This window comes from Cyprinodon tularosa, unplaced genomic scaffold (genome assembly GCF_016077235.1).
Source record: "Cyprinodon tularosa strain WSP-4 unplaced genomic scaffold, ASM1607723v1 ctg452, whole genome shotgun sequence".
NCBI classification, from domain to species: domain Eukaryota; kingdom Metazoa; phylum Chordata; class Actinopteri; order Cyprinodontiformes; family Cyprinodontidae; genus Cyprinodon; species Cyprinodon tularosa.
The window spans coordinates 560,413-571,039 of NW_024039177.1; positions in this window are offsets into that span (position 1 = coordinate 560,413).

Genomic DNA, 10,627 nt, shown 5'->3' on the forward strand with positions numbered 1-10,627 from the left:
TTCGGAGAACGGCATAGAAGCTGTCACGTTTCACTTTGTTTCGGATTTCGGGTTCAGCAGGTAGAGAAGAGAAGGAAGTGGGGGTTACTGACAAATACACAGTCATTTCAGCTGACTTTAGATTATGTGGCTGCTCTATTCATTTATTGCCACACTACCTATAAAGTCTGTTACATCTAAAATAAAAGGAATTAGATCAACGATGAGTTTAGTTCGAGGACAGAGACCTGTACCATGAATCAGAATTACTGGGTTATCGAGCCAACTTCTGACTCTTCAGTACCATGAAGCTGAATTCATTTTTAGCGAGGCTAGTTACCATGGTTACATACTCTGACAGGCAGCCTTGACCTCAGGATTGATCTGAATCCTAGAAAACCCTCCACCAAGCAGCCATTGAAGCCCTGGGATAAAACCCAAACAAAACCTCAGAATACATTTCAATTCACTTTATTTCTATAGCACCAATTAACAACACATGTCATTTCAAGGCACTTTACAGCGACAATTTAACCAGAGCATACATTCAGATTGGTTCCAAGTTTTCTAAGGAAAACCAGTTGATTGCATTCACTCATTGACTCTTCGGTATTCCCTCACACCAAGCAAGCTTTAAGCGACAGTGGAGAGGAAAAGCTCCCTTTTAACAGGAAGAAACCTCCAGCAGAACCAGGTTCAGTGTGAGCGGCCATCTGCCGCGGCCGACTGGGGTTCAAGGAGACAGAAGAAGAGATCGAAAAAGAAGCAGAGATACAAAGGCAACCATCAATCAGCTCCACATGTGGCCTTGTCGCGGAAACACACAGCCAGGCAGAAGTGCTCCAACCAGCCCCCATGTCAGAGGATGAAAGAGAACAAACAGATAGTCACAGTCAGAGAAACCGGACTACACTGAAAAAGAGAACCAAGCTCCAGCGTCTATTAACATACTTGTTGATGGCAGCAGCACAGCTGATATTTCTCTCCAGGATGGTGTCACAGCCAAACAGGAAGAGACCAGATGAAGCTACTATGAGAAAAAGCAGATAGATCATAACGTTAGAGGTTGATCTTACAAAGATTGCAGAATGGGAGAATAAAGATAGAATGAAGCAGAAAGATGAAAAGTGGTCCATACATCATGCGAGAGTCTAAACCTATAGCAGAATAACTATAGAGATAGCTCAGGATAACCTGAGCCACTCTAACTATAAGCTTTATCAAAATTGAACGCTTTAAGCATAAGTAACCAGGAAGCGTTTCTCAATATGCATTCTTGAGCGTTCTAGTGTGCTCGTGTACTCGTGACACGTCATCAGCCTCAGCCCGAGTACCGTTCCAATTCTCAAGAACGCCAGATCGAGAACGCATCAAATCCCCGGATGTTGTTCTCGCCCCGCCCTCTTTATCGAGCATGCATCAGAGCAGACTTGTGCGTTCTTCAGACTGACCGCTTCCCCAGAATGCCCCGCGGCCGCAGCTTGATTCGAGACAGCACTCACAGTGTTAAGTTAAACATTCCCTTTTCTGCTGCTGTTGTTCTTCAAAAGTACGTTTTGAAATCGTTTGAGGCGATAACATTATACATTGAAGCCTCCCTGTGTGGCCTGTTTACAGAGTTAGTGCGAAATTTAAAAAAAAAAGTCCGACGTTGAGCGGACCAGAGTGACCAGCAGACCTCCGAGGGTAACCGCAGCCAGGGCTAATGTTACCCCGTCTGTAGTGCACTTCTCTCGGTCTAGTTATGTGTGAACTACCGCTCGTTCTGATGGCGTTTTTTTGCGGTTCGGTAATTTTTTTTTATGTTTTTTAAGCTTTAGAAATTAAAAATATTGTTTTCAAAATGTTTTGTGTAGGGAATAAATAGTTTTGACTGTTAAAGAAATGCTAAACAACGTTGCCTGTGATGACGTCACGAGTACGCTTCTGCTCCAATACACATACGTGCTTGCATGCTCGCGTTCTCGTCAAGTCCGATCTTCCTGCGTTCTCGCCAAGAACGGACTTGACGAGAACGCGAGTACATACTCGCGTTCTCGTGAATTGAGAAACGGTCAAGGTGTCTACCTCACGGGCTAAGAAATGGGAAATATACCACACACTACAAAAACTACCGCATCATCCATTTAATCAAAAATGACTACATTGACATTTCACAGTTTATTACTTTCTATTTACCCTACTTTCTATTTTCTTAATGTTAGACACAATGTCAATGGTTAACTCATAGCCAGACTTATTTTACGCTACATACAATACCATAGGATAAGGCGGCATATATATGGATTTTCTTGGTAAGTTAATCCACTGACTGTAAAATTACCAGTGAAGCGTCTTCCCAGAGCCAGAAAAGTGCTTGGTTTTTGCAGCCAAATTCTACATGCAAAGGCAGTTTTATAGCGCATCTCCATGAGAGTGGGGAATACCAAGACGGCAGCAGGTGATTTTACCTTTTTCGGGCTATCAGCAATTCAGTTAATAAATAGATATCAATGATTTCTTGTTCACTTTCTGTTGACCCCTTGTGCCGGTCCCCTTTCCACTAACTCCCTTCTAGATCATTCTGTCCACACCTGCTCCAAATCAGTTGATTACTCCATTTTTGTTCTGTTTAGCATTTATACTCCTCCTCAGCAGTTACTGTTTGCTGGATTCAGTTATTTTTGGATTCATGCTTCTGTTGCCACACCTCAGCTTCCGTCTTTACATTTGTTTCCTTTTAAAGCTTTTTTTTCAAAGGAGTACGTTATCTAAGGCAGTATATAAAGAGAACTAGCAACCCCATCAACAAAATCATCAAACTGTGAAGGGGAATAAACTAAGCTTTTGCTCTTTGCAGCACTGCTCAGCAACACAGAAGAGAGAAAGTGAAACAGAGCATTTAAATCATTACATTTATTCATTCTTTTGCACATTGCTATTACTTTTTTTTAGATCTGTAAATATAAGTATATATAGTTAGCTACACATGTATGTATTTATTTTTAGTGTGGAAATTTGTATTTCTTTGTGTTGTATTTTATTTCTTTGGATGATGAATTTGTGCAATATGTTGTTTGTATACCTGTAATGAAAATAATCATTTTCATTACAGGTGTGAGATCTGTAATGATCTCACACCTGTAATGAAAGCTGTAATGAGATTTAATGATCACAGGTGTGATCATTAAAGTATTTCTTATTCTGAAAATGTATAACTGTATTATCTGATAAGTAAGTGTGAAAGTGAAACCTTCTTTTGGGGTTAAGAGACCTCTGTTAAAGTAATCCGGAAAAGTCATTAAAAAGTTATCAGTAGGATGGGGTTGTGAGAAACCTTCATTCATTGTCATATATCACCACAAGATCCAAAGTATGAAGATGAGAATGTGTGGGACTACTCACATTTTAAATAAAACTAATCGAGTCTAAGATAGCATTAAAGACTGCATTTAAGCTATCACCTTCAGTGCCAGTATAGGTGTTAAAATCCCCCCCTATGATGACCCTTTCAGTATTCAACACCAAATCAGATAAGAACTCTGAAAACTCATCTAAGAATTCAGAGTATACACCTGGTGCACAATACAACATTACAAAAAGAGATTTGGTTCTTTGCAATATGGATAAGTTAAACTAAGGGTTAAATATTCAAAAGAGTTGTAATCATTAACTGACTTTTGCGTAATCAGTAAATCACGCTGACAGATTGTTGCTACTCCTCCTCCTCCTTAAATAACTAGAGAGAGTTGCCTCATTTATGCTCACATAATCCTCTTGCTGCAGCCAAGTTTCTGTAAGGTAACATAAATCAATGTGATTATCACAAATCAAGTCATTAACTTAGACTTTTTGCAGAAAGATATCTTATGTTTAATAAATCACATTCAATAGTTATTTTGATTATCGATTTGCTCCTATAGGATTCTTTTCTAATTTATTTGATTTTGACTGTGGACAAGACACTGTCTGGATGGAGTAATGAATGAGTAACACAGAGAGGTTGCAGAAAGGTGTGTTAAAATTAACTTGAAAACAAAAAAGCAGTTAAAAGAAAATATGTTATTAATATATTGAACAGTTTTCAGTTTATTTAATTTTTCTCCTGTTTGGCACACCAACCTTTTACTATTCTGCATTTGCTCCAGTGGATAAAGGAAGGATTTCCAGACTCTTCCCAGTTTAGATGCTTTTGACAGTTATTCCAACCTTCAGGAGCTGCTTTTCTATTCTCATCAGAATCTCTGTAGCAGTTTTGAGTTGATTGCTGAGTAGAAACTGCTGCTGCAGAGGAAACAGAACCACCAGCATGGTACTGTTCAGAAGGCGTACCTATGCACAAAAAAACCTGCTGCTATCAACTTTGGTTGATAATGTGCATTAGGTAAATAATATATATCAATAACAAAGTATAAAGTACCAAAGCTCCCTTAAATACACAGAAACATAACTCCGCACAGTGTTATTCAGAATCAGAATCAGAAATACTTTAATAATCCCAGAGGGAAATTGCTTTTGTTGCACGCTCCAGTTACAGGTTTATATATATATATATACACATCCAACTACACAATATAATAAAGATAAAAAAATAAGAATAAAAAGAGATAAAATATTTACACATATAGCTCTTCTGTATATATATATATATATATATATATATATATATATATATATATATATATATATATATATATATATATATATATATATATATATATATGTGTGTATGTATATCTATACATATGTAAAAACTAAATCCAAATAAAGTGAATATCCAACTAAAGTGATAAATCCAAGTAAAGTGATAAGTGGCGTGAAAAAAAAAATGCTGAATCACTTGAGGGAGGCGTTATAGAGGTTGATGACTACAGGTAGGAATGATTTCCTGTGGCACTCTGTGGTGGATCTGGGTAAGAGGAGTCTTCTGCTGAAGACTATTCAACTCAAGGAGCATCAAACCAATGCTTTGGGGTTTCTTTGGCTTTATGGAGAACCAATGGCAGTTATTTCTTTTATAGTACATGTACTATTCTGTATAGAAGTAGTGAATTAGTGAGCATTTAGCACTAAAGAGACCAGAATGGTTGTCTGCCCTGGAAAAAAAAATGCCTCAGTGTACTGTAGATTTGTCACTAGGGGTCAGTGTTTGCTGAGAAGTTTAATTTTAGGCGTCCGGTCTTAAAGGAATAGTACACCCAAAACATGATTAGCCTTCATTTTCTACTCACCCCCATGCTGAACAACACTCTGGAGTACTTTTTTGATATCTCAAATGCATCTGGAGATCTGGGAGGCTTCTTGCTGTCTGCTGACATTCAAATAATGGAGGTCTATGGTGCCCGAGGCAGAAAGGTCCATAAAAGTCCACAAAAAACGTGTCAATATTCCTCCATACTGCTCGTCCAATGTATTCCAAGTGTCCTGAGTGGGTAGCGTCCATAATTTACTCGAAACGAAGTCATTTAGAATGTTTTTAGAGCATAAACAGTAGTGTATAGGATTTCCTAAAAGCGCGTTCACGAGTCTACGGAAACCGCGGCAGACCAAACCAGATGAAAGTGCGCATTCAGCTCGGCAAAGAACTCATGCTCTTCCTCAACACTGAAGTCCTCAGACATTTTTCTTTCGTTGTTTCGTTCTTTGCACAGGTAAACAGCACATTTCTTCTTCTACGCTTGCATTATCGGCAGAGCAGACGCTGAATGCGCACTTTCATCTGGTTTGGTCTGCCGCGGTTTCCGTAGCGCCGGGAACGCGCAGGCGCGAGCTTTTAGGAAATCCTATACACTACTGTTTATGCTCTAAAAACATTCTAAATGACTTTGTTTCGAGTAAATTATGGACGCTACCCACTCAGGTCACTTGGAATACTTTGGACGAGCAGTATGGAGGAATATTGACACGTTTTTTGTGGACTTTTATGGACCTTTCTGCCTCGGGCGCCATAGACCTCCATTATTTGAATGTCAGCAGACAGCAAGAAGCCTCCCAGATCTCCAGATGCATTTGAGATATCAAAAAAGTACTCCAGAGTGTTGTTCAGCATGGGGGTGAGTAGAAAATGAAGGCTAATCATGTTTTGGGTGTACTATTCCTTTAAACTCTTGTCTGTAAGCTAAAGGCTCCCTTGGAATTACTTTGTTTGAGCCAATATAATCTTCTCTCCTGGTCACCATTGGTGCCCCTAAATAAGGAGGATCAAATTACAGAACCATAAAAGAAAAGATTATTGAATAAAAGTTTATTTCAATACTTCATTAACTAACCAATTAATTCTACTAAGGCTTTATTCCTGTGAGTGAATACGACACTCTGCTTACAGCTAATTAAACATAAAGTGTTGGATCAGAACAATAGGAAAATATTTTAGTTTAAAGAAAGTTGCATTAAAAACAAACTTTTAATCTGAAAATCTACATCATGGGATCAATATTCAGGTAGATTAACTATGACTCCATATCTAATGAACAGAGTTCTAGTTTTAAATAACCCAATCATCCAATTGTTTCATATTTGCCACACACAATTTGTTCATTACTTCTAGAGGTGGAAATGTGACTGAATAATTCCTGAATGTGAAACCACTTGGTAAAGACATCAGATTTAAACTAGCCTAGTGCTGTTCCCTTTATTCCAACAAATTGTTCAAGTCTTTCTAAAAGAATATAATGATCAACTGTATCAAATGCAGCACTGAGATCTAACAGGACAAGAACAGATACAAATCCTTTATCTGAGGCCATGAGAATATCATTAGTGACTTTCCCCAGAGCGGTTTCAGTGCTATGATGAGCTCTAAAGCCAGACTGAAACTCTTCGAAAAGTTAATTATGGTGTAAATGGTCACACACTTGTTTGGCAACCACTTTCTCAAAAACTTTAGATCAGAAAGGAAGATTGGATATAGGTTTTCAACTTGTGGAGTTATCTTGATCAAACACTCCAATACTATACACCTGAAGCCGATGGGCTTCAGCAGCAGAAATTCCACGCCAGGTGTTAATTCTCTCAGCTAAGCTTGCAAACTGTTCCCTCTGGCTAATCAAAGCTAGAGGAAAATGACTGAAAAAAATCCTACCTGGTCATATCAATGACAATTTCTCTTATCAATTCAAAGGCCTCTTTGGTATTATTACTAAACTCCTGTTTAAAACCAGTAAAGAGTTTTTATTCTTTTCCCCCTTTGAGAAAAACTTTGTCCTCCAGTTCTGGGTCTTACCTCCTGACAGCCCTCAATGCAGTTACACTATATTGCCAAAAGTATTTGCTCACCTGCCTTGACTCACATATGAGCTTAAGTGACATCCCGTTCCTAATCCATAGGGTTCAATATGACGTCGGTCCACCCTTTGCAGCTAGAACAGCTTCAACTCTTCTGGGAAGGCTGTCCACAAGGTTTAGGAGTGTGTTTATGGGAATTTTTGACCATTCTTCCAGAAGCGCATTTGTGAGGTCGCACACTGATGTTGGACGAGAAGGCCTGGCTCTCAGTCTCCGCTCTAATTCATCCCAAAGGTGTTCTATCGGGTTGAGGTCAGGACTCTGTGCAGGCCAGTCAAGTTCATCCACACCAGACTCTGTCATCCATGTCTTTATGGACCTTGCTTTGTGCACTGGTGCACAGTCATGTTGGAAGAGGAAGGGGCCAGCTCCAAACTGTTCCCACAAAGTTGGGAGCATGGAATTGTCCAAAATGTCTTGGTATGCTGAAGCATTCAGAGTTCCTTTCACTGGAACTAAGGGGCCAAGCCCAGCTCCTGAAAAACAACCCCACACCATAATCCCCCCTCCACCAAACTTTACACTTGGCACAATGCAGTCAGACAAGTACCGTTCTCCTGGCAACCGCCAAACCCAGACCCGTCCATCAGATTGCCAGATGGAGAAGCGCGATTCGTCACTCCAGAGAACGCGTCTCCACTGCTCTAGAGTCCAGTGGCGGCGTGCTTTACACCACCGCATCCGACGCTTTGCATTGCACTTGGTGATGTATGGCTTGGATGCAGCTGCTCGACCATGGAAACCCATTCCATGAAGCTCTCTGCGCACTGTTCTTGAGCTAATCTGAAGGCCACATGAAGTTTGGAGGTCTGTAGTGATTGACTCTGCAGAAAGTTGGCGACCTCTTCGCACTATGCGCTTCAGCATCCGCTGACCCCGCTCCGTCAGTTTACGTGGCCTACCACTTCGTGGCTGAGTTGCTGTCGTTCCCAAACACTTCCATTTTCTTATAATACAGCTGACAGTTGACTGTGGAATATTTAGGAGCGAGGAAATTTCACGACTGGATTTGTTGCACAGGTGGCATCCTATCACAGTTCCACGCTGGAATTCACTGAGCTCCTGAGAGCGACCCATTCTTTCACAAATGTTTGTAAAAACAGTCTGCATGCCTAGGTGCTTGAATTTATACACCTGTGGCCATGGAAGTGATTGGAACACCTGATTCCAATAATTTGGATGGGTGAGCAAATACTTTTGGCAATATAGTGTATATAACCAGTACTTGTCTGTAATCCCTCCCACCCCCACCAAATGCTCTTCACTTTCTCTATAGGAGTGGGGGCTACCTTGTGTACAGATTGGTATGGAGGAAGCAGCATGACCTGTTAATCCTAATCTCAGCTGTTATATGCTGCTACACTGACCAACTTTAAAAACATGACAGCAGCATAAACTGCATAAAGGGTTGTCAGATTATCAGCTTCTATGTTTGATTAAAGTCATCAAATAGAACAAAATAACCCCCACAAATATCAACAATAATGGAAATGATGAAGTATCCACCAAAGATGGAGAAAGAAAGGACAGATGCATGAAGCTGAACTAACAGCAGAGCTTTGGCTGTTAGTTCGGACAGAAATATACCGTCATCCATCCGTCCGTCAGTCTGTTCAGCTCCTGGATGACTCTTAACTTTCTGCTCCTGAATGCAGACAAAACAAAATTTATAGTCTTTGGACCAGAGTCTTTGAAAAAGAAGCTGATTAGTCAGTCACTTCATTTGGATGGCATTAAACTGATTTCAGATAATAAAGTAAAACAATCTTGGTTTTATTTTTGATCAGGACCTGTCATTTAAATCCCACTTCATAGAGGTTTCTAGAATTTCCTTCTTTCATCTGCGGAATATTGCATAAATTAGAAATATCCTGTCCAGAAGATGAGAAACTAGTCCATGCATGTATTACTTCAAGGCTGGACTATTTTAATTCTTTACTATCAGGAAGTCCACAAACTGTAGTTAAAAGCCTTCAGCTGATCCAAAATGCTGCAGCCAGAGTTCTAATGAAAATTAAAAAGAGAGATCATATCTCGCCTATCCTGGCTTCTCTTCATTGGCTTCCTGTTAAATCAAGAATAGAATATAAAATCCTCCTTCTCACATATAAAGCATTAAATGGCCAAGCTCCATCTGATATCAGAGATCTGATTGTTCCTTATGTTCCTAACAGAGCACTTCACTCTCAATCTGCAGGTTTACTAGTGATTCCTAGAATTTCTAAAAGTAGAATGGGAGGCAGATCTTTTAGTTATCAGGCTCCTCTCCTGTGGAACCAACTACCAGTTTTAGTCCGTGAGGCAGACACCCTGTCTACTTTTAAGGCTAGGCTTAAACTTTCCTTTTTGATAAAGCTGATAGTTCGAGTGGCTCAGGTTATTCTGAGCTATCTCTATAGTTATGCTGCTATAGGCTTAGACTGCTGGAGGACTTAGGGACCCCTATTACCACTAACTGAGATTAATCTCAGAATTCAGTCAGAATTGTGAGATTTAAGTCAGAATTCGAAGAAAAAAAAAACAGAATTCTGAGAAAAAAGTCAGAATTCTGAGATCAAAGTCAGAATTATGAGATTAAAGTCTAAATTCTGACTTTTTTCTCATATTATACTAAAATAAAACTGAAATATCAGTTAACCTTTTTTATTTTTTCAGTGCCCCTAATCCTATTACGTATAAAACTAACCAGTCTATTTGCAGAGTTTTTTTACGTGGGTGGGGTGTCAGCCCCCCCTCCCCAATGTCTGCACGATTCGTGCAGTGCGCGCTCTCGACAGAAAACTTGAGTGAGCGCGCCCCGGCTGCCACTAAGCGCCTGGAGTCTGTCTGGGTCGGAGCCCCGATGTTCGCCAAGCAGACGGAGGACAGACACAGACACACCGGGAGCAAAGCTCTGCCTCCTCGCCGTTCACCCCCTCAGTGACCCGCTGTGAGCTGAAGGAGCCGTCCTCAGGTAGGAGGAGGGTTTTGGGCGACCTCTACTCCGGGTTTTTCCACAGCAGCCTCCTTCGGTCTGAACAACAGCAGTCGTTAGCCGCAGCCGTTAGCCTCATGCTAACGCCAAGCTGCTGTTGTCCCGTTTCAATTGTTTCTCAGGGCCTGCAGTTTGGTGACACGCCTTAAAAAAGGAGCCACTTGTGTCAACATTTAGCAGGTTGTTTGATTTGTACTCGGGTTTCCTTTCTACTGTTGGACTCGGCTGTATTGCGGATTGAGCTAACAGCTAAAGGCTAATCTGATCCTGGGCCTGCGCTGTCTGCGGCGGAGACAGACATCAGACCGGCTGGGCCGATCAGACCCAGAAAGCGGTGAGCGTGCTGGCTCAAAGGTTGGATCCGGTAGCTGGCTGGTTTCCTGTAGCTCAGCGATGCTTTCAGTCCCTCTT